Genomic DNA, 25,663 nt, shown 5'->3' with positions numbered 1-25,663 from the left:
TATGGTGTACCTTATTTCTAAGGCTACGTGACAATCCTATTTCTAGGCTTTTAGTCTCGTATTCATTTGTAAGCTTAGTTTTTATCTTAACCTTCTTAGAATTAATATTCCACCTATTAAGGTGTATGGCCTAAAGCCTCGTAGTTTTATGTTAGTTGAATCAATGGTTGATTGATTTTATATTACTTGCACAATAATCCATTAACCTAAACCAATTATTCAATAGATGATCGACTTACTGATTATGGTTAAATCAAATGGACAAAAATGTATCTACAGTGAGGAGAGTGCAACTACTAAACTATAGTGGTATGTCTCGGTAGTTAACGAATATTGATTAATTTGATTTAAAGAGTTTATCCAATTAATCTCAAATCATTAGAGCTCATGATCTGTAGGTCCAAAAGTCCCTTTACTAACTCGTAAAAGGATTAAAATATTGAGTGAATTTGAAATGTTCAAATTCAAATTAGGGTTTTGGATAATAATATTCGATATAATTAATGTTTAAATTTATTGAAATTAAATGGATTTGGAGAATTCAAGATATTTAAATATCAAGTACTTAGAAACCTCCCATCCATTCTTTTATTCAACCGCCGCATGCATATTACCGCATTCAGCCAGCTATAAGTCCTTGTTTTTGACCTCGAATCACCCGAGAAACTTGTGTTCGCATTATACTTGGCGTGAGCACAAGAAAACTTGTGATAGAACACATGGTCATCGCATACATTTATTAACACATAGTCACTCCAACGCATGACCATCGACGCATGACTATCAACGCATACCTTAAGAACATGCATCGCATATTGCGTCCAAGGAATTTTAGTTGTTGAGTAAATTGACATCTAATTTCCCGTCATTAACTACCAGTAAGGGCATTTTTTTAACTCTTTTTGAAGGTTTAAGAGAATGCAAAGTTTGAAAGTTTAGGAATGTTATTGAAATGAATTACAAAAAGTTTGGTATTATTTTTTATAATTGAATCTAAAATTTAATAATAGTCCCTAGTTTTATTAGACAAAAATTTAAAATGTCACGTACTTATTAAAGTTTAGAAAAACTATTAGACATGACTTAAAAAATTTGAAGACCCGAAATTTAATCGTTATAGACACAGCTATAAGATACAACTTCTAAGAGTTAGTTAAATGATATAAAACACACCTATACTTTGGGTATGTTTCCATTATCCTCCTTTAAAATTAGAATTTATACCTAACATCATTTACAACTCAATTTTAACATGAACAGTTGATTCTATTCATTTCAACATAATGTGTATGTATATGTGTATATATGACACTGTCACATAAATTAACACCTCAATTTATATGAATGATATAATTTTTTTTATTTATTTACTTAGTTATTTATTATTTGAAAAGGATGTTATTAATGATATCATATATACTTTCTAAATTTTACTCTCATTTTAATTGAAAATTCTCTGGAAGTATTTTTAAGAATAATCTCCAAGTCGAAAGCTAAAATAAAATTAAGCATATTTAAATTTAACCCATTTTTTCACTAATTGCATTCATGAAATTTAACACAAAATAATAGCAAAATCGAGCACAATTTCAAAATATTTGCAATTGGGCACAATCTTGACTTATATCGATACTTATCACTAATTGTGGTCTATTGCTGATAGTCTTATTTGTGACTAAGATCTATTAGTGGTTGAGAGTTATCAATGATAAACATCTACCATTGGTTGTTTGCATATTCCTTTACTATTTGTTGGGCTTGATAGGTTTAGATGGGCTGTGTTAAAACACTGTCTTCTTGAAAACAAAGTTGATTTGGGCTTAATTGAAAGCCTGGCCCGATGTGAAAACCAGATACCATTAATGGAAAGCACTTAAACACAAAACAGTGTGCTAAAAGCACAATCCATGTGAAGAATGATCTTCACCCTACACTTTGATGGGCGAGATTAATTTCAAGCACTCTGGAAATTGTAGACACTTCAATGACTATTCTTCTCTTTTCTTTGTTGCAGAAAAAAACCGAGAGAAAAGAGAGGGAGAACCAGAGGGAGATGCTGTCGGAGATCGTCTAGGCGATGAAGGCGAGTATTGTCTAGTCGATTGAGGTAAGGTTGTGATTCGTCTAGAAGATAAGGTAAGATTCGTCTAGACGATGAAGGTTTTGTCGAACATCGTCTAGACGATGGAGTTCGCTACCGAGTGAGAGTCTACACGATGAGAGTGCCGAAATACATGATAGAAGTCAAAAAGTGCACGATAGAGTAAAAGAAGATCAGGGAAGAAAAGCGCAAAGGTTTTTATGTGGTTCGGCCAAAGATAGCCTACATCCATGGAAAAGCTGATGATTTCTGATAGGGGAGTTACAACAAGAAGTATTACAAGATAAGCTGTTAAACTATCTTGATCTCTCAGTTTTTTTTTTTCACTCTCTTACTTGTACAAGAAAATACAGATATATATAAAGACAGCTTGTAACTAATTTCTAACAACTTTGAAGTTGAATTTCATTATTTGTAATAACAATCTCCAACTTAAAAGAAACTTCAAGTGTTTCTTCAGCTTCTTTGTACTGATTCTGTTCTTCTTTAACCTTTGTCTCTCAGCTCAAACTCTATAATATCAAGGCATTTCTGAAGTTTGAGCTGAGTGACAGTCTTTGTCATCATGTCGGAGACCTTCTCTGAGGTATGAACTTTCAAAATTTCTACTTGTTTTGCTTCAATCTGTTCTCGAATGAAATGATATTTAACATCTATATGTTTAGTTCTGTTGTGATACTGTGGATTCTTTGATAAATGTATGGTGCTCTGATTGTCACAAAAAAAATTTCACTGTATTCTGTTTGATCCCGAAATCACTTAGGAGACCCTTTAGCCATAAACCTTCTTTTACTGCTTCTGAAAGAGCAATAAACTCTGCCTCAGTAGTAGAAAGGGCTACTACTGATTGCAGTGTAACCTTCCAGCTTAGAACACACTTTCCATATAGGAAGATATAGCCTGATAAGGATCTTCTCTTGTCTAGATCTCCAGCATAGTCAAAGTCAACATACCCAATCAGCTCTAGTTCTCTGTCTGGAAGCTGTTGGTACATTAGTTTAGCACTTGAAGTACCCTTAAGGTACCTCATTATCCACTCAGTTGCCTCCCAGTGTCTTTTACCCGGATTAGCCATATATCTACTCACCAAGTCATCAGACTTGTAACATAGGCAATATCCGATCTTATAGACACCATTAGATACATTAAGCTTCCCACAACTTGGGAATAAGGGATAGTTGACATTACCTTCTGATGTTCAATGTCAGATTTTTTAGATGAATTCTCTGCTGAGAGTTTGAAATGATTAGCAATAGAAGTAGACACTGATTTAGCCGCTATCATATGATATTTCTTAAGTAATTTCTAACAATATTGTGACTAATAAATGCTGAGAATACTTGATTTTCTATTTCTGATTATATCAATGCCTAGAATTCTCTATGCATTGCCCATGTCTTTCATTTCAAATTCTGACTTGAGTAGATTTTTTACTTTATTTAACTCTTTCATAGTTGCTCCTGATAATAGCATGTCATCCACATAGAGTAACAAATAGATAGGATGAGTATAAGTATCAGTCTATAAACACAACTATCATAGGAGCTTTTATTAAAGTCATTCTTCTGCATAAAGTCACTGAATCTCTTGTTCCAACACCTAGGGGACTGTTTAAGGCCATAAATAGACTTTTTAAATAGGCAAAGATAGTCATCTTTCCCTATGACCTCAAACCCCTTAGATTGGCTCATATAGATAACTTCTTCTAAGAAGCCATGTAGAAAAGCTATTTTAACGTCAAGTTGCTCCAGCTCTAGGTTATTCTAAGCCACAATAGACAATAATAGTCTGATAGAAGTCTGTTTGACCACTGGAGAGAATATCTCATTGAAATCAACACCTGGTCTTTGAGTAAAACCCTTAGTACCAACCTAGCTTTATATCTAGGTCCTTGATCATTAGGGAAACCCTTCTTTAATTTGTACACTCATTTAGATGCAATTGTCTTGCAACCTTTTGGCAACAGTGTCAACTCCCAAGTGTTATTTCTGACTAGTGAATCAACTTCTTCATTCATTGCTTCTATCCATAACTTAACTTTAGGACAACTCACTACTTCTTCAAAAGTTGAGGGTACTGAATCATTACATAAGTCTGAAGCATTTAAAGCTAAGTAGTCATCATACCTTGAAGGTGGCACAATTGTTCTTCTTTGTCTATCTCTAGCTAGGCTATACCACCTCAAGTCTGGTTCTTCTTGCTTGGGATCAGAAATAGCATCTTCTACTTCTTCTTTAAGATGAGGTAGTTGATTAAAAGGTGATTCTAAGCTTGAAGGATCAAAACTAGGGTTGAGAACTTGCTCCACCTCAATTTTATCATTCTTCATTTGAGGTTGTTGTAACATTAGATGTAAATCCTTGCATAAACATCTCATCCTCCCTCAAAACAACATCTCTGCTTGTAATACATCTCTTCTCTATAGGGTGCCATATTCTAAACCCTTTAACTCCTTCTGTGAGACTCAAAAACATACATTTCACAGCTCGGACAGCTAATTTCCCTTTATTCTGATGGACAAAACTAGTGCAACCAAACACCCTTAGATTATTTAGGCTAAGAGGTTGTTTGGTCCACCTTTCTTCAGGGGTTAGAAGGTTAAGAGATGCATGGGGGCATCTGTTTAGTGTATAGACAGTATATGAGGCTGCTTCTGCCCAAAAATTTTCAGGAAGTATTGCATCTGACAATAGGCTTCTTACTCTTTCCATAATAGTTCTCTTCAATCTCTTTGTGACCCCATTTTGTTGAGATGTATACCTAACAGTCTTGTGTCTAGTAATACCATGTTGTCTACAAAAAAACATTAAACTCTTATGCACAATACTCAAGCCCATTGTCAGTTCTTAGACACTTAATTTGACTGTTAGACAATTTTTCAACCATAATCTTCCATTCTTTGAACTTATCAAATACTAAATCATTAGATTTAAGGAAATAAATCCAACATTTTCTAGAATAATCATCCCCAAAGGTTAAGAAGTACCTGGCTCCACTTAAGGATTGGAAAGGTGAGGGACCCTATAGGTTCAAATGCACATAGTCAAGGATGGACTTGGTTGTGTACTGAGCCTTTACAAAACTCTGCCTTGTATCCTTCCCTATCACACAATGTTCGCAAAAGGATAGGCTCTGATGAATTCCCTTAGGTAGAATTCCCTGATTAGCAAGATCTTGTAGACCTTTGGCACTAATGCGTAAGAGTCTTTGTGCCAAAGATCTCCTTCAATAGGCTGCTTCTAAATCACAGCCAAAGCTGAACGCATTTTCTGAACTCCTTGAACAACATAGACACCATTAATCTTGACCCCTCTAAGAATAGGCTTACTATTCTTCAAAACTTCACAGTAGCCTTCATTTCCTCTGTATTCACGGCCAATAGAATCGAGCATGCCTAGTGAAATCAGATTTCTCTTCTACTTAGGCACATGTCTGACATTTCTCAATAGTTTGATTGATCCATCTTCAAGTTTGAGTGAAACAGAACCAATACCAACCACTGGACATGAGTTATTATTACCCATGTAGACAGAGCCTCCATTCAACTCTCTATAAGGGTTGAACCAGTCTTTGTAGGGTGTCATGTGGAAAGAACACCCTGAGTCTAGAACATAATCTATGTTCTTATTAGATTCATCATCTACCTTCCAATTGGATGTAGCTAAAGCATCTGAATAGAAGTAAGAATCCTCACAAACTGAGGCTTCACCTGACTGATTTGGTTGGACTTTCTATTGAGGTTGTGATTGCTTGTTTTCCTACTCATTTTTCCACTTTAAGATTCTGCAATCCTTGATTAGATGTCCTAGTTTTTTGCAATATTTACATCTAACCTTGGATTTTTCTTTCCCCTCTTCTGCTGAGCTTTGTTTCCCCTTTTCCTTATTATTCTACTTTGACTTACCCTTGACAAATAAGCCTTCAGCACTGGGCTTATCTTCTTTGATGGTTAGGAGCTCCATCTCTCTGATTTTAAGGGCTAAAATGATAATATCAATGGTTAGAGAGTCTCTACCATATTTTAGGGCAGACTTTACATCTTTGTAGGAATTCGATAGTGAGTTGAGAAGCACAAAGGCTTCATTATCTACCCCAATCTCTTATCCTTGAGTCTTGATTTCAATAGTAATCCTTTTGAAGTCATCTAAGTTCTCTGTCAAGGATTTCGAAGCACCCATTTTGAAGGTAAAAAACCTTTCCCTTAGGAAAAGTTTATTGGGCAGATTTTTAGTCTCATAAAGCTCATTCAGCTTGTTCCACATCTTGATTGTTGTCTCTTGGTTGATCACTTGTCTTAGAATATTGTCTGACAAATTTAGAACAAGTGTGCCATGAGCAATTAGCTCCATGTTTTTCTTTTCTTCTTTTGTTACAGTGATTAGCAACTTGGCTGGATCCTCAAGGGCCTTATGAGCCCTTTTTTGCCCCAAGATGGCTTTGATATTGGCTTTCCACAAGCCAAAGTCTCCTTTCCTATCAAACTTTTCAATGTCATATTTTGCTACTACCATTTTTGCTTCAAATTCTGTCTGAAAGCTCCAAGATTTTGCTTCTTTAGAATCTTGACTAATCTTGAAGTTTTCTTGCAGGCTCTGATACCACTTCTATTGTTATTACAAATAATGAAATTCAACTTCAAAGTTGTTAGAAATTAGTTACAAGTTGTCTTTATATACATCTGTATTTTCTTGTACAAGTAAGAGAGTGAAAAAAAAACTGAGAGATCAAGATAGCTTAACAACTTATCTTGTAATACTTCTTGTTGTAACTCCCCTATTAGAAATCATTAGCTTCTCCGTGGACGTAGGGTATCTTTGGTCGAACCACGTAAAAACCTTTGCGTTCTTCTTCTTCCCTGATCTTTTTTTACTCTATCGTGCACTTTTTGACTTCTATCGTGTACCTCGGCACTCCTATCGTGTAGACTCTCACTCAGCAGCGAACCCATCGTCTAGAAGATCTTTGGCAAAACCTTCATCGTCTAGACGAATCTTATCTTATCATCTAGACGAATCACAACCTTACCTTAATCGACTAGACGATACTTGCCTTCATCGCCAAGACGATTTCTGGCAGCATCTCCCTCTGGTTCTCCCTCTCTTTTCTCTCGGTTTCTTTCTGCAACAAAGAAAAGAGAAGAATAGTCATTGAAGTGTCTACAATTTCCAGAATGTTTGAAATTAATCTCGACCATCAAAGTGTAGGGTGAAGATCATTCTTCACGTGGATTGTGCTTTTAGCACACTGTTTTGTATTCAAGTGTTTTTCATCAGTGGTATCTAGTTTTCACATCGGGCCAAGCTTTCAATTAAGCCCAAATCAACTTTGTTTTCAAGAAGACGGTGTTTTAACACAGCCCATCTAAACCTATCAAGCCCAACACTATTATAGTTTTACTAGGATATCATTTCAATTGTATACAAATATGGTACATAAGAATGATACCATTTTAAGTTTTTTATTAGTAGGCGCTTTCTCGTTTTAGTACTGACCTGATCTTTTTTTTATTGATTCACTGTAATTAGGAAAAATTAAAATCATACAATTCCCTACCAAGACAAGAGAAAGTCTTCAAAAAGTCTTCTTTGTAATTATAATGCCCAAATATTGAGTCATTCGTATTTATATTGGTTATTAGGGTCCATCTTTCATAATATTATACATGTGTCAGATACATCATGACAAAATCTTTAGAAAAAAAACCTATTATCTTCCACTATAGAATCTGATAAGTGAGATTTCGAATAAGTGCTTACATAATTTTCTTCCATGTTTTATTTACTTTTAGAATGATTATGAATATACACTATTAATAAAAAATAGAAATACTATAACAATGACATTAACTTTTGTTATTTCTTCTATATTTGATTATTTACATTAGTCTATCAGTGATTAAAATTGCAGACTTGTGTGTGTTATGAGATCTATCATTGATTTATATATATATATATATAAGTGATAAATAAGTATCAATAATGGACATATATCATCGATAAAAGTAGAAATGGCCTATCAATGATAAACATAAAAATGTTTTTATCAGTGATAGATGTAATAATAGTCTAAAACTAAATCCAAAAAAATTATTAAAAAAAAAAAAGAATAATAATAAGTTGTCATATTTACAATGATTGTTTTTTAATAGAATAAAATAAATCAAAATATTTATAAATATTTACAAATATAGCAAAATATTACTATTAATCATGTGATATCTATATTTAAAAAATTTATCATTTAAAACAATTTTCCTATTTACAAATTGGTTTGTTGTTTGATATATTTATTGAACAAATTTTGCCCCCACGAAAAGAAAACTCCAATTTCCATAGAGAATGTTGGATTAAGTGACGACGACTTTACTTTTTGGAACTTTCGAAGAAATTACAAACCAACAACTTTTTGGTTTAGTGTATCGAGATCGACATGCATGGGTTGGCCCTCTACTTATATATATTAAAAAAAAATATCCATAAGTTCTGTTCTGAAATGAGATTTTTTTTTAAGTTAATAAGTACGGGATGAGGATTGAACCTCCAATCTATAGGAATGAAAATTTATACCGATTACTATTGAGCTAAATTCATTTTGGGCGTGAAATGAGAATTTGAACTTTCCACACTAACCAAAATTAAAAATAATAAAATCTAAATTTAAAAAGAGATCTTTAGATTTTGGGTCTAGTTTCCATTTGACCTCTAGATATTTCAAAATGTTTCACATTTAGTTCTTAAATTTTAACTTTGATTTGTTAAATGTGTAAATGTTTAAATTTAGGGATCGAATTGAAACAAAATTCAAATCTCAAGAGAAAATTGTAACATCTTAAAGCCTATGGATTAAATTGAAACCAAACTTAAAAATTATAGATGGAATGTGTAACCTTTTGAAACTCAATGACCAAATACAAACTAAATCCAAAACTTAGAGATGAAAAGAAATATTTTTTTTCCCAAAAACAAAAAAAAAATAAAAAAATTAAGACATTGCAATGATATTGCAACCATGTTTTAATACTATGATAAATCATCAAATTGATCCGTAATTTTAAATTAATATGTTGACAAAACATGTATTTTATACTTCTATGGTTGGGTGTTTCTTCGATTTAATTAGTTTAGTTTCAATCTCATTTATGTTTTAACATCTTTAAATTAGGTTCTTTCCATTAGTAAATGTTAAAATTAACTTATATGATAAGTTTGATGTAAGATACTTGGCAAAAACGTAGAAAACAAATTTAGGTCTCATAACTAAGTATTCTAATTCCTCCTCAAAATTTCTAAGATGTTTGTAGAAATTTCAACTTGTTTTTAAGAGTCTAATTTCTCCTTTGAATTTATGCTAACTCACTACGTATCATGTCAATAAAGACTTTGAAAATATATACCCAAACAATTTATAACCAAACCATATATTTACAATGAGTTAAATTTCAAATTTATTCTAAAAAATATCTATAAGGTTCTTGAACTTTTAAGGTTGTGTCTAATAGATTTGATCTTAACTTTAAAAATGTCTAATAAATTTTAAAATTTTTAAATAAGAAAATTTATTATAATACAAAATTGAAAGTTCAAAATCTTTTATATAAAATTTAGTTTAATATATAAGAGATTCGTTAATTTAAAATAGGTTTAACTATTAGGGATATTCATGGGTTGAGTTGAGTTGGATTGAAAGACTTTTTTAGACCTAACTCAATTGTTCGGGTTGTAAATTTCTTCAACCTAAATAACCTTTTACTAAAAAATGAACTCAACTCAAACATTTGGATTGGGTTGGTTCAGATTAATCGGATCATTTATTCAAAATTTTGTTCTAAAAGAAACAAAACGTAAATATGTAAAAATCTAATTGAATTATTTTCATATATTGAATTAAGATTAACAGTCAATTTCAATTTATATAGTGAAAATTTTATTTCTAAAGTACAAAAAAATTACTTTTAAGAGTTGTTGAAAAATAAATTACTCAAAAAATATCATAATTAAATAAAATTAAAATCAATATATGTATAAATAATTGTGTTATAAGTAACAAAAAGGTTTTTTGAACACCCCTATTAAGTATTACTTTGGTTCCAGTAATTTGAAACTTTGGTTCATTTTAATCGATGTATTTTCAAATTGGTCATTTTGATTATTGATTTTCTAAAAAGTAACCAATTAAATCTCTTAAAAAGGAAATAAAAAGAAAACAAAAGGACCAAATGATTAATTTTAAAAAATATAAAGACCAAAATGAACCAAAAGATAAAAGTACAAAAACAAAAAAGAATATTTCATAACCATAGGAATCAAAATGAACCAAATTTAGAAGTACACGAACTAAAAATGAACAAAAACCAAAAACACTGAACCTAAAATAATATTTAAATCTTTAGAAAATATCAAATATATGGACCGTTTGACATAAAATTAAAAATTATAGACCTAAAATAAAAAAATGTAGAAGTAGACTTTGTAAATTAACCATTAGATTTAAAAAATAAAAAATAAAAAAAATGGGGATAGTTGTGGGGGTATAAATAAATAGAAAGGGTTAGTGAGTTGGGTGTGGAATATCCAAATAGAAAAGGATGTGGAGTGTATGGAGAAAAGGGAGGTTGCTTGGTGAAATAGAAAGCAAAAGGATCAAATTTGTTACTTGGTTTGTGGGTTTCTGCTTCATCAAGGTAAGCATATATGCAACTACCAACCCTTTTTTTCCTCACATTTTTATTTTATTACTCTTAATTTTATTTTTAATTTTTGTTATTCTTTCTCTCTATTCTTCTTCATCTTTTTTAAATATTTGTTCATTCTTAATATAAACTTCACCATCTCTTTTCTTCTTTCTTCTTCTTTTTTCTTTTTGAATTCATTGAGTGGGTTGATATAGAAATTTCAACAACTACAACCCTATTTCTAGATCATAAATCATATATCAAAACACGACTAATATTTATCTCTTTCTCTTATAAAAGTTTTATTTATTGATTTCATCAGAGGTTGAAAGCTAAAGTGTACTTTAAAAAGGGGGAAAAAAATCTTTTTTTTTTCTTTGGTTTCAACTTTTAAGGAACTTGAAGTTGCTCTTTTTTTATTATTATTTTTCTTTTTTTTCCCTATCAAGAGGAAATGGGGAGGAAATTTCCTTTTAACTTCCCAAGAAGAAATTACGTCTTCATTATTTTGAGTCCCCAAAAACGATGTCGTAAAGCTCTTAAATATTGACACATTATTGCATAGCAACCAATCAAGTTTTTTCATTTTTTTTTAAATTCGTGTAGCCGAAATAAAACAATATTCTTTTTTAAATATTAATTGCTCAACTCCTCAACCAATCCCGCGTACCCAACCTATCGCTCACAACTAACTACACATAGAAAGAGTGGCTTGAAATACCATCCCCGCCCACAAAATACTAGCCCAAGACACTCTAGGACGACGAGGATGCAAACTCTCCCATGCACTACCGATAGAAAACCAACCACTAGCACCCGGCTCCCAAACCCAATAATCCTCCCCCTCACCCTAGGCGCCAGGCCACCTCCAACCTCCCTCACTATCTAAGAACTCCGACAACCACGCCTCCAAACTACTCCCTGCAACATAAACCACCGTAGACCCATATGAATCCAAAACTGCACCCCTGGCAACCGAGGATTCCACCAAACAAAACAAGATTGTCCATCGCCGACCAATAAACAAACCAGATGCTTGAATTTATCACCACAATGCAAGATAACCCTCAAGCACCAAGACCTCCCAACCTCACTCCAAACAGCCCACGCAAAACATACGCCTCCACCCACGCCACCCATAATGAACCCGATTTAATTAAAAGAAGCTAGAACAGCTTCATAATAGCAGTCTGATTCCATGAAGCCACATGTTTCACACCCAACCTCCCTCTCCCAACGACAAGCACACCTCATCCCACGCCACCCGCACACCACTTTGACTCACTACACTTCCTTTCCATAAATAACTATGTAACAGACGATCAACCTCATGAGTTATACATGCAAACAACACGAAGATACTACACCAAAACATTTGAAAAGATTGTAAAACAAATCTAACAAGTTGCAATCTTCTAGCAAAAGAGAGGAATCGCGCCACCCAACTTCTAATACGAGTTGTAATCCTCTGTATTAAAGGCACACAATCCATAGCCCTCAACCGACCAGCCAATAACGGTAACCCTAGATACCTAACAGGCAACGAACCAAAAGAGAATCCCATAAATGCAGCTAGTTCCTCTGCCTCACCAGGCTCCACACCTGCAACAAACATGGAACTCTTCCCAACATTTACTAAAATCTACCAAAACCTGCCTTACAAACTCTAAGGAACAAATAATTTTGAACAACAAATAATACTCTATTAAAGCGTATAAATATTGTGATTTTGTTAATCAATGAAAACTTACAAATTGATATAAATGAAATTTAATGTAACAGTTAATTATTTATGAATTTTAATATATTAAGAAAACTTAATCAAATTGTTAATTCACGAGCATATCAACGTAGCTCAACACATATACTCGTTCAACCAAAAGTCAAAGGTTTAAATCTACTCCTTTGACTTCGCACCATATTGAATTTAAAATAATAAATGTTAAACTTCGAACAATTTGTAGCTTATATGGTGTTAATGTTTATTTAATTCAATGAATATAGAAAGTTGCGATTTAACCATCAACTTTAGAAACGATAGGATATCTTAGACATTAATTAACCTATGTTTGGAGCCAACATAAACGTATTTCAACTGATACACAACATACCCTATTGATCACCAGGAGGTCATATACCTTATCCACTGAGCTCATATATTTTATAAATGGAAAAATAAAAAATAAAAAACCACAAAACAATACTCTGATTTGTGGTTATCTAGGACAAATATCAAGTTATACCCGTAAATTTTGGATTGTCTCAACTAAAACCTCAAATCAATAATTATATCAATTTAAACCATTCTATTGAAATTTATTAAACCTTCCATTGCAATTTTGGTTCAAATGTAAGGATTAATTATGTAAATTAGAGAAAAATGTGAGAATCAAATAGATCATGTTGGGTTTTCATTATATTTGAGTGGTTTTATATACATGGGTTCATCTTCCCCTATGTCTTTTTAATAATTTAGACTGAATTCTATGATTTTTTTTTCCTACTTTGATAGGATTTTAGAGATTAATTTTATTTATATGATTTTAAGTTGATTTCAAATAGAATCAAGTTAAAATCGCTACAAACTATTAACAAATATGCTAAATTAAATTAATTCTTTTCTAAAAGTTTTGAGCTTAAATCGACAATATAATTATTGGTTTTTTTTTTACTATAATAATATTCATGATGAAGAGATTCGAAACTTTGAGTCAAAGATACATGCTTTAGAGAGATTATACGTTGAGTTGACCTTATTTCAAGAGTGGATCATAATGTAACGACTAGACCTTTCGAGTACTCTGACAATGGTCGTTACAACTAAATATACATTTAAAATTCATATATTTTGACAAAAAAAATTGGACTGACAAGAGAAACAGCAAATTTTAAAGTTTCATTTGAAAAAATGGCAAAAAAGTTTCAAAACTATAAAAATACCAAACGAATTTATATAATAAAAAAATACAATTAATAAATGACAAAACTACCCTAAAAACAACAAAATTAAGTACAAATGAAAATGTAGAGATACACTGCTTTAAAAACAATACAAATACCACAAATACACTCTACCTAGACATTCTAGAACCACAAATATATAGTATCTAAACATTTCAGAAGAAAAATTAAAAATCATCCTATATGGTCCTTTACGCAAGAGAAGATGACGAGCAGTCAATAGGGTCATTAGAAACTTATGAATGTATACAACAATGGACTTCCTCTAAAATGAGAAAGAGCAAAGTTGATTTTATGAGAAAGAGCAAAGTTGATTTTACCAGTAAAGTTGTTGGTGACAAGTGAATATGTGAAGGATTTGCAACTTCATGACAATGTGATTATTGGAAGTATGATGGCAATCAAACCAGTTGTAGGGAGTCTCATCATCTTCAATCCATGTGATCTTTTTGCTCATTGGATCTTGAAAGCCAACTTTAAACACTATCAATCCCAGAACGTCATTGTTGAAAATGATGTTCAGAGTAAAAACAAAAGCAGAAAACATGTGTGCAAACGAAAAAAGGTCGGCAACCTGGCGAGGGGTGGTCATTAAAAGCTAGCGAAGATAATGGAATTCAAGAAAGAGTTGCTGAACCAACGATCCAAGACATGTGATTGCAAAAGAGAAAATGAGATTTTGGGATGACTAAGTGAAAAAGATGAGGAAGATGAGATTTAGAGTTTTTTGTTATCTTTTTTTAATAAATAATAATAATTATGATAATAAGAATAAGAATAATAAATTAAATATATATATATATATATACACACCCCTTGTTTCAAAAATTTAAAATTTAATTCTCATTTATATGTTTCTTTTTAGGTTCAACAAGCCATTTTTACATGTTTGTATATGAAAAATTGAAAACATCGAAAATATAAAGAAAAAAATCAAATTAATTTGATAACAATATGTATAAAATTATAATAAAAAAATATTTAGATACAATTGAATTTGTAACAAACATATAAACAAATCAAAAGTTAGTTGGATAAAATCAAATTTGATAATAAAAAATAAATTCAAATATAAATTAGAGAGAAAAAAACAGTAACTTTTTGTTTATTCTGATTAAAAAAAATCGATAAGTAGTTAGATAAAATCTAATTTGATAATAAAATATAAATTCACATATAATTCGGGGGAAAAAATCAATAAGAGAGTTCGTTTATTTACAATTACACTCTATTCATAATTCCATTTTTATAAGCTTCAATAATTACACTGTATTTATAACTTCATCATCCACAAAAACCTATGAAAAAACCTAATTCGTTAAACCTAATTCGTTGTAGAGGCATAACAAAAACAGTAAGATTGCAAAAGTGAATACTTATTTGTTTGTCAAAAAGATAAATTAATGATATAATAATTTAATAAGATGATAATGAATAAAAGACAATCAAAAAATACAAAAAATATCAAATTTAAATTAAATATACAGTTTATTATTAGATGACAATATGTATAAAATATTCCATAAAATCCTAATTAAAATTAAAAAAAAAATAATCCAAATTTAGAATAATAAAAAATGAATAAAATAATGTGAAATCTAAATATGTATTATAAATTAAAAATCCAAATGGTGATTAAAAAAATTAAATATTGATTAATTCGGAATATTTTCGGAAAGTGGTTAAATCAAATCAAAACAAATAGTTAATTTGAATCAATTAGGGGAGAAAAATGTGGAAGAGATTGGTATATTTTAAATCAATTCGTGGAGTGGTTATCAAAATCTAATTTTTATATTAAAAATAAATTTAAATTTCAAAAGAGGGAAAAATGAGAAAGAGATTGGTTTAGTTTAAATCAAATCCTAATTATAGAGTTATAGTATAAACCATAAGAAAACCTAAATCGATGAAACCTTTGTGCAAGTAACAAAGGTTATGGCAAAGTATGAAACAATCATTCTTGTGCAATCAACGCATTACCATTTTTTAAGGAGTGATATTTGTTTTTTCAAAATAATAAAATAATATCAAAACTAACATATACAACTAATTTATTAAAAATTTGAAAAATATACGGCTAATTCATTAAAATGTGTGTATACAATTATGAAAAACAATATAGAGATTTTAATAAAATATATAGATAAAAGAAATTTTAATAATATATGGATATTTCAAATATAAATTTGATAGAAACATCTAGATATTGAGATAAATTTAAAAAGTGGTTAAATAGAATCTAAAATAATAATAAAATATATAAATTATGTTAACAACAATTACCCTGTACATATATTTCAACCTTGTTTTCTATTATAGAATTACCTAGTATTTGTAGTTTCGTAGATGATAAAACAAGGCAAGGGAAAATCAGGGATCAGGGATTTAGAAATTTGCCATGTGCATGTCACATGAGTTGCCATTATTCTTATTCTTTGGTGGTTTTGCCATTTTTCAGAAAGAAACCTCAAATTCTGCCATACACTCCAATTCCATAAAAAAAAATTCATTAAAACAATAAAGATAGTTTTTCCAAAATAAACTAAAAAAACAAATAAATAATAAATAAATAAAAAATTTATTCGAGTCCGCTACAAACAATATTCATAAAGAAAACGTTCAAAACATAAAATTTATTGTCTCACATTAAATTCTAGTTTCAAAACATTCAAATGATAAAAACATAGACTGAGCGGAAACGATTTCTCTTGTCCTCATATAGCTCTGTCATGGGTCCCGTCTGTCACTCGCCAACCTGTTCCTATCATTCCCTGGAAAACATAAAGGAATAAAGGATGATTATAACAATACCTAGTAAGTGACCCGTTATTGGGCCCTCTAGGTTACCTGGTAGCTAGTTTATCTAAGCATCGGTGTACACCCATCATACCCGAAGGTCCTCAAATCAGTCATAGACATAAACCCGAGGGAATATGAATCAGTCACAGGGAATATGAATCAGTCACAGACATGAACTCGAAGGAACATGAATCAGTCGTAGTGTGTAACCCGAAGGAACATGAATCAGTCGTAATGTCACACCCGAAGGCCCACAAATTAGTTATAGACATAAACCCGAAGGAACATGAATCAATATAGTGTATAACCTGAAGGTCCATAAATCAGTCATAGATATGAAACCAAAGGAACATGAATCAGTTGTAGTGTGTACACATGTCCATATAAGAAAAACTAACAGGAACCCTGTAACTTAGCATGCATGTTTTCATATAACTCCTATGTTATATTTTTACAGACAAAACAGTTCAATCCAATCAGTCAATGCTATTAAGTCATGCAGTCATAAATTATCAGTCGAATCCGCCTTCGCAGTCTCAAGAAACAGTCCATGTAATCTTAAGTAATCAGTCCATTAAGTGAACAATTCAAGTAATCTTAAATAAGCAGTCCAAGTGGTAGAAGACTGGTTTGCCAGACACTTATCTCAAATTTTAGTCAATATGAGCTCAAACAACCTTAACTTTTATTTGCCCAAAAGATCACGAACTAAGTCCTAAGTGATAAACCAAAAATTAGGATTTCCAAAATAAGGTCTAAATTCTTAATCAACCAATTTACATCATCCATTAAGGTCAAATATTTACAGTCCCATGATCCAATTACTTACCCAAATTGTCTCGAAATTGATCTGAAATTTGGTGAACAACACTTCAAAATCCTTCGATTCTTAAATCAAATCCTATACCAACAATCAAAATTAATTCCATCATTTAGGACATAATTCTAATCACAGCTTAACCCGAATATCTCCAAATAACTTACCCAACACGTGGTTTGATCCTAAAACCACTCCGAAACTTCAAAATTCAATACAATCCAACAACTACATCACTAAAATCAACCTTTAACTTTATTGGACAACAACTTTAGAACTTTTAATCCAACCTCCAAAAATCACATGAAAACAAAAGTTAAGCCGACACTTAGTGGATATCGAAAAATTCTCAACACCCCAAACCTTACAAAAGAAAGGATGCCTAAAAATTTTAATCTTATCGAAAAGCACCTTGAGCATCTGTAAAATCCAATTTCAACATCAAAACAATATGGGTGAGTCAAAACTTAACCAAGATTTGATGAGTATTCAAGATCTTCCAAAAAAAAAAAGTCCATAAAACATCAAATAATTTCCCTAAGATATCAATTTCGTTGACAATGGTGCCAGCAACGGTAGCAACCATAGACAGACAACTAGTGTTACGTATGGCATAAATTTTTTAAGCTAGCGGCTGGTAGTGAAAGTCATGCATGAGGAGGAGAGAGAAGGGGAATTTCCAATTTAGCAATTACGAACAAACTAGAGACCGTTCAAAATGAAACTCTATATATCTTGAACAGGATCAAATTTTAGCACGATCCAATGGTTCAAACTCAGGAAATTGACAATTTTGTGGAATTTGTCGCTGAAAAATCGAATTGCCTTCTCCCTGATTTTCTACGTCTTTTCACTCTCCTTTAATTTCGAAAAATCTCAATTCTTTATTTTTTTTTTTCAATTTCTAGAAAGATAAATAAAATATTTTATCATAATATCTCCAAAATCTCTGAAAATTCTATTAAATTAATAAATCAACTAACTTCTCAAATTACCGTAATTTATGCTTCAAAAACCAAAATTAAATGACATAAAATCCATCAATTTGATACAAATTAATTTCTTTCAAATATTTGAATCAATTTAAAACTATATAAAATCAATTATTTCCTTAATTATTTTAAGTTGGCTCCAAAATCAAAGGGAGACAAAATTCAATATTTTCAAGATAATTAGTTTCATACCAAATCCCAACAATCGAATCGCTTTTTCGAGAAATACGAGATATCTAAGTCAATTAAATTCAATTTAACTAATAAAAGTTTTTCAATTATTTCAATTTAATTCCAATTTTAAAAAATGAACGGAAAATTAAAACTCAATAATTTTATATAAATAACTTAAACTTTTCTGAAATTCGTGATGTTACACATAATTCATGATTTTTTTTTCCTTTTTCTAATTTTGAATTGGGAAATATTGAATATAATTTCTAATTTCTTTTTCTTTTAAACCTTTTTATTTTCTTTTGTTTTCTTAAAATTCAACTATTTATGTCCTTTGGTCATTATACAATATCTTAATGAGAAAAGGTATATCTAGTTTGGTTTTGATATTATAAGATTGGGATTGAATTTGGGAGAAATGGATGTAATTATAAAAGAATTTTAATGGTTTCTTGTGTTTGGTAAAATAGACTATTGTTAAATCCAATACTAAATTCACTTCTAAATCACAGTCCTATTTATTAGCTTTTAGATTCTTTTTGAAATAGATGAAATTTGTAGTATAATATAATATTTAATTTTATAATTTAAAATTAAAATTTATTTTATATATCTATTTTAACAATAATATTAGATTCATTTTAGTTATTATATCTAAAACGATGATTTTGTATATATTTACCAAACAATTAAAACTAATTTGTTAAACACTAATATGGTTCTTGCAGCTAATCTAACAAAAAGTAAAATTAGTAACCATTACTTTAAAAGGTACAATAATCCAAACGAAACTTAAATTTCTTATATTAAATTTCATAAAAACAACTCTGGAATAAATTTGAAAATTCCAAATTCTGAATATTATATATTTGTTTTGGTTAAAACGTTTTAAATGATCTTCGTGATAAATAAATAAAACTTATTATCAGATGTTGCATCAATATATATATATATATAATACATGAGACATGTTTGATATTGTTTTTTTTTTTCTTTTCTTTTTGAGGGAAAAAAGCACTTGTTTGAATCATATATTCTTATTTTTTTTGTTTAAATTTATAAAATAATATTTTTTGTATTTCTATTTTAAACAATAAAAAGCAAAAAATTAAGGACCCTTCGATAAAGTTTTGTTTCTAATCTCGTTTCTGGTTTCTAATGTTTGAAAACGACTTATTTGGGTAGTTGATATTGTTTCTTGTTTTTCATTTTTTTTCATATACGTTTTCTAAAATTGTGTAAAAATCTTGAAAATAACACAATCAAATTTCTTATTTTTAGTTTTAAAATATATATATATATATATAAAAGTATTATTTATCATTTATTACTTATAATTAAAGTGCATAACAGACATCTAAAAATAAATATAACATAAAATTTTTCAACAATCAAGTTCAAAAACTTGCTTCGTGTAAAATTTTTACATTTTTAATTTAAGATTTTCTAAAATAAAAAGTAAAAGATAGTAATCAGTTATATATCATTTTTTCTAAGAACAAGAAACAAAAACGATATCAATATATTCTTATTTTTATATATATATAAAAGAAGTTTAAATTTTCAATTTTGGGAATGTTATTTTTAAAAAATGAAAAATTGTGAGATCAGAGAAAAAAAAAAGGTTCTTAAACAAATATGTTTTTAAGAAATTGGAAACACCAAACAACCTCATATCCTAAGTGAAACAACTACCAACAATAACTTATTTTAGAAAAGAATGTGGTGTTTTTTTTAATAATTAATAATAATAATAAAATAGTGTTTTAATATAGGGGTGTACATCGGTCGGTGTCGGTTTTGGGAGAAAACCGGCACCGAAAATCGACCCAAAAAAGAGTGTGAAATTCGCCCGTACATCGTTTTGGTCGGTCGGTTTGGTCTTTTTTTAAAGAGGAGCCAAGGTGAATGAAAAATAAAGATGAATTGATAATGTGTTGTTGTTAGGTTAATAAAATTAGCAACTTTTTTAATTTTAAATTAATCATTTTTTTTATGAAAAAATTAAATAAATCATGTAATGGTTTGAAAATTAGGTAACATAAGAAAATAATAATAAATTAATACTAGAATAGTAGACTTGGGCTTGGTTGGTGGTAAATGGCCTGCTTTTATACTTTTTTTAAAAAATATATATATATATATATACATTCATACATCAGTTGTCGGTTTTCAATTTTTTCAAGAAACCGAAAAACCAACCAGCCAACCCCTAGTTCCGACCAACATATCTTAATTCGGTCGGTTTTCGGTGCTTTTATGTGCACCCCTATTTTAACCTAGATTCATCTTTTTGAGTCCTAAAAAAATAATAAAGTGATAAAAGCTGAATTCAAGGTTATGTTATAAAATAGTTTTTTTTTTTAAAAAAAAATCCAAGTCCTCGTATTTTAATTATATTTATCTAGAAGTCAAAAAAACTTTTTCCATTTTTGCTCCTTTTTTTTTTTTGACGAATTTTCATTTTGTTTGTTGGAAGTTGATCGATAGCAAGATTTAGTTGACTATGTATATCTTTTTCATTAGTTTGTCACTTAAAAATTAGACACATTGTCAAAAGATGCAATCTCGTAAGATATTGAAGGTAAAAATATTAACATATGGCTTTTAGAAAGAATTAAATTAACTATACTTTTTCGAAAGGATTAAATTAGTTAAATTTCTTTGGAGTTATTGGACTAGAATATATGAAGGTCCGGTCGAAAATTATTAATTTATTAAATCTGTGGTTGAAAAGTTTAGGTTGATATTGCTTGATTTCATTTTATCATTATAACTAGATTTTGTAATGTCGAAATTGATAACACATATTTTATGTCAGTTGAATTATTTTAGGTTAGTAAATAACGATAATTATTTGTTTTTTTTTTTAAGAAATAGACTTGTTTAATAGCTTTTTTTTTCCTTTCTCATTTTTTAAAACAACGTTCCCAAAATTTAAGATGAATTTTAAAAACAAAAAACAGGACATATTTGGTAAGATTTTGTTTTTCTTGTTTCCTCTTTTTTAAAGTGAGTATCTGGTGATATGTGTACACCTTAACTAGTTAAGCCATATTTAATAACTATTCAATTTTTTACTTTTTTGTTATCAAAATTGTGTTTGATTTCTCCTTCTTTTTTTTTGGGTAAACATTTATATTTTTAGTTAAATTTCAAAAACGAAAATAATTTTTTAATAATTAATTTTTTTAAAAAAATTTAAATTTTGGTTTACATTTTGAAATTGATAACTAAAAGTAAGTAGGAAATTTTCTAGTATACAAGAGTACGGAAAATTTTCTATACTTCATCTATTTATTATGTATCAAGTTAACATATTTTAAAAAATAGATTGAGATACACAATTAATGTGAGATAATATTTATGAAATCAAATATACTATGTGAACAATGGAGTATGGTGCTCCCATAACATTAGAAATTTTCTCACGTAAGGTTTGTAAGCTTAATTTTCTAAAAACTAAAAGCAAAAATTTAAGATCTCGTCCGATGAAAATTTAGTTTTTGGTTTTTAGAAATTAGGTTTAAATACTAGATTGGTCTCTATACTTTTGGTTTTTGTTCATTTTGTTCTCTATATTTTCAAAATGTTCATTTCGATCTCTAGACTTTCAACTTTGGTTCATTTTGGTCTCTATACTTTAATATGTTATTTTTGGTTCTTGTACTTTCAAAAAGCGATCATTTGGTTCTTTAATTTTCAGTTTTACTTCATTTTAAATGATCAAAATGGACACTTTTTGAAAGGTCAACTACTAAGATGAACCAAAATTGAAAGTAGAATGACCAAAATGAACATTTTGAAATTACAATAACCAAAGTGAACCAAAGTCGAAAGTATAGGGACTAAAATGAACATATAAAATATACAAAGACCAAAATGAACCAAAATTAAAAGTACAGGGACCAAACTAATATTTAAACATAAAAATGAAGTTTATAAACACTACTTCCACCCATATGTTTATATATTTTGTTATCAATTTTCTATTTATGTTTTCAAAACTAAGGCAATTTTTATAAACTAAATAAAATAGGTCTCATTTGATAACAATTTCATTTTTAATTTGATGTCTTTTGAAATTTATACTTATTTCCTTCCAATTCTTTATTATGATTTTTACCTATCTCAAAGAAGCACTTAAATTTCTATCCAAATTCTGAAAATAAAAACAAGTTTCTTTATTATTTATTATTTATTTTTTATTTTTCAATACTTAGCTTGGTTTTTAACACGAGTAAAAAGTGAACCATAAAACATAAAGATTATAAGGTGTGAATAATGATTATAAGCTTAATTTTTAAAAAACCAAAAAATTATCCAATAAAACTTAGATTAAATAATGTTTTCTTGTTGAAGAAAGGGAGAATAAAGTAAAAGTGAAATGCTAGTATTTCTTTTAATTTTAAAAAGAAAACTAGTGGGTTCAATTTAGCTAAAGTCAGTCCTTTTCTTTTAATATTTTGGTAAGTTACATTTTAAAGTCTAGCACAATTGTCTTAAAAAAAAAGAAAAAGAATAAGAAAAGTCCTAGTACAGTTGGAAATTTATTCTTAAAACTTAAAAAATATTATTTATATTATATCCACTTGATTTTATTAATTTATGACTGTTGGACATTTTAATTAATAATAATAATAATAATAAATTATTATTAGTATTAGTATTATTTGGTTGAAAAATTCATTCAATAATTTTATCCCCAATATGAACTTAGTTTAGTGATATTAGCATGCGTTATGATTGAAGAGGTTAGAGATTCAATTTCCCATCTCTACCACGTTTGTACTAAAAAATAGTTTTATTGCTATTATTATTGTTTATTCAAATACGTAAATAATTATGTATAGATCACCTAAAGATATATGTGTAATTAATAAAAAAAAATTTCCCTTTGATTTTTTCATCATAAAAATTTGTGTCAAATGATATTATACTTATTTTTCAAAAGTTTTTTTTCCTCGTAGAGAGAGGAACAAAAATTAAGATAATTTGAATTTGGATCCAGCTTTTGAATTTAACACTTTTCCTTTGTTTTTTTTAGTTCACCAATATGTGAGTAATAATTAATATTTAGGAGGCATTTAGGGTGGAGAGTTGATTATTATAATTGAATTAAAATAGTTTGTGTTTAGGGTGTAAATTATTTTAGTCGGAGTTATAATAATATGTGTTTGAGATGTAAACTATTTTAGTTTGAGAAGGAAATAATAAACACCGTAGCAAAAAATAAAAAAAATGATAAATGTAAAATAGTAAAAACTATAACAAATAGTAAATATTAGAGTAAATAAAAGTTTTAAAATAGTGTTGACTTTAGCTAAATAAGGACTACAAAATAATATTTACGGTAAGAATAAGTGGTTATTATAGTCTTATGATAGTCATTGTACCAAAAACATCCTTAAACTTTAAATCTTTTTAGTAGAAATTATAATACTTATTTGTTCAACGTTAAAATATGTAAGTTATTGTTTGGATCTAACTTATCTATGTTTAACGATTAAAAAAAAAAAAGCTTTCAAATAGAATGACAAATGAATAACTTGTCATGTACTCTTGCATCTAGAACTTTTTTTTTAACTTAATCCTCAACACAATAAAAGTTAATTCCTTTCTTATCTATTTTTTTTACCAATATTTTTAAAAACAAAATCAGGATATGAAAATATAGTTTATTTTTGTTTTTGAAATTTAATTTAGATTTCAAGTCTTTTACTTAAAAACGATAATAAACTTGATTTTCAAAAATCAAATAATTACCGAACGAAACTTCAATGATTTGATTAAAATAGACTCAATACATTAAAGACAAGATTGAATATTTCTTAAAAACATATAAGAATGTCCTTTGAACTATCATATCATTATGTCTTTTTTTCCTCATATTTTTTGAAAAAATAAAAAATAAAAGACTTGACCAACCAAGTCATTATGTTTACTTAAGTCACATTTTAAAACTTTTAAACATACTATATAACATTAATAAGGATGTAGAAGATAATCATAGCCTATGATTCTCAAGAGATATACCCTAACCATTTAAATCGTATATTTGAAATGGTAGTTGGAAAAAAGGCAAAAAAGAAGAAGAAAATTAGAACATGCCACCACATGAACATAAGACTATCCTCAAAGGTACCTGATCCTTGCTTGCAAAAATGAGAGAACTAGAAAGGAGTACTACCAAATTCACTATATATATATTCTCAACATCTTCCTTTGCTCTAGCTTCTTCCTATTATGCTATTTCTCTTTCCTCTTTTCCCTCTCCTCTCTTTAATCATTGAAGGTTTGTTCCTAATTTCTCCTCATTCTTGCTCCACTAAACTACATTAATTCAATTTCTTCATCTTCATCTTCATCATTAAATGCACCCTGTTTAATTGTTATGGTTGTTTGGGATGCCAAGTTCGTTACTATAGTCAATGATTATGATTGCTTGTATGTTATAATAGTCTGTGTTTGGGATGCGGATTATTTTAGTCTAGGTTATAATAGTCTATATTTATGGTGTAGAACATTTTAGTCCGAGTAGAAAATAGAAACACGATAATAAAGAGATAAGAGAGGACGAGTAGAAAGTAAAAAACACAGTAATAAAGAGAGATTTGAAATAGTAATATTATTGGTTATAATAGTTGGAAACACCGATTATTATCATTGGATTCATAAACATGGAATGAGCTATAATAAACCACTCCACCCACTTGAAGTTAGGAATCCAAATATTCCCTATATGTCTTTTTTTTTTAATTATTATTCAATAATGAAACCGTGTACTAGAAAAATATATTCAAACTGTCGGTAAGATTTAAGAAAAATTCAATAGATAAAGACATAGATTATCATATCAAAGATCAATAGTTATTCGATCTCTCACCTCGCAATTGTTCAAGAAAAAGTATTCTAGTCTAAATTAGTGTCTAACCATGATAGTTAAAGTATTCTGTCTAACCATGATATTACTTATATTTGTTTATTATTGTTGAGATATTTCAACAAATGGTATCGATAAATTTACCTTGACAATGACACGTGTCGTATTCTTAATGGTTGAGTAAGTGCATGCTTTTGTTAAATTAATTATTTTGCCATATGTAATATTAAAAACAATGGGCATTATGTTGATACCTTCAAAT

General features: G+C 29.2%; 1 protein-coding gene across 7 annotated transcripts in view; it reads left to right on the top strand.

Moving 5' to 3' along the window:
- Positions 1 to 10,642: 10,642 nt before the first annotated feature.
- LOC120079616 (calcium-transporting ATPase 10, plasma membrane-type-like) overlaps positions 10,643 to 25,663 on the top strand; it is a 44,544-nt gene continuing 29,523 nt past the window's right edge. For 4 of the 7 annotated variants that reach the window (XM_090314264.1, XM_090314261.1, XM_090314262.1 and 1 more), the window contains exon 1: positions 10,643 to 10,781. The gene's annotated coding sequence lies outside the window, so the exon portion shown is untranslated. Of the gene's footprint in view, positions 10,782 to 24,672; positions 24,814 to 25,663 lie in introns of those variants that run through there. The other 3 variants (XM_090314266.1, XM_039033865.2, XM_039033862.2) reach the window with 2 other exon arrangements.

Source organism: Benincasa hispida, chromosome 6 (assembly GCF_027475165.1).
Source record: "Benincasa hispida cultivar pf3 chromosome 6, pf3_genome.v1.1, whole genome shotgun sequence".
Taxonomy (NCBI): Eukaryota; Viridiplantae; Streptophyta; class Magnoliopsida; order Cucurbitales; family Cucurbitaceae; genus Benincasa; species Benincasa hispida.
Note: the sequence above shows the minus strand (reverse complement) of the source record. Positions and strands in the feature narration are given on the sequence as shown.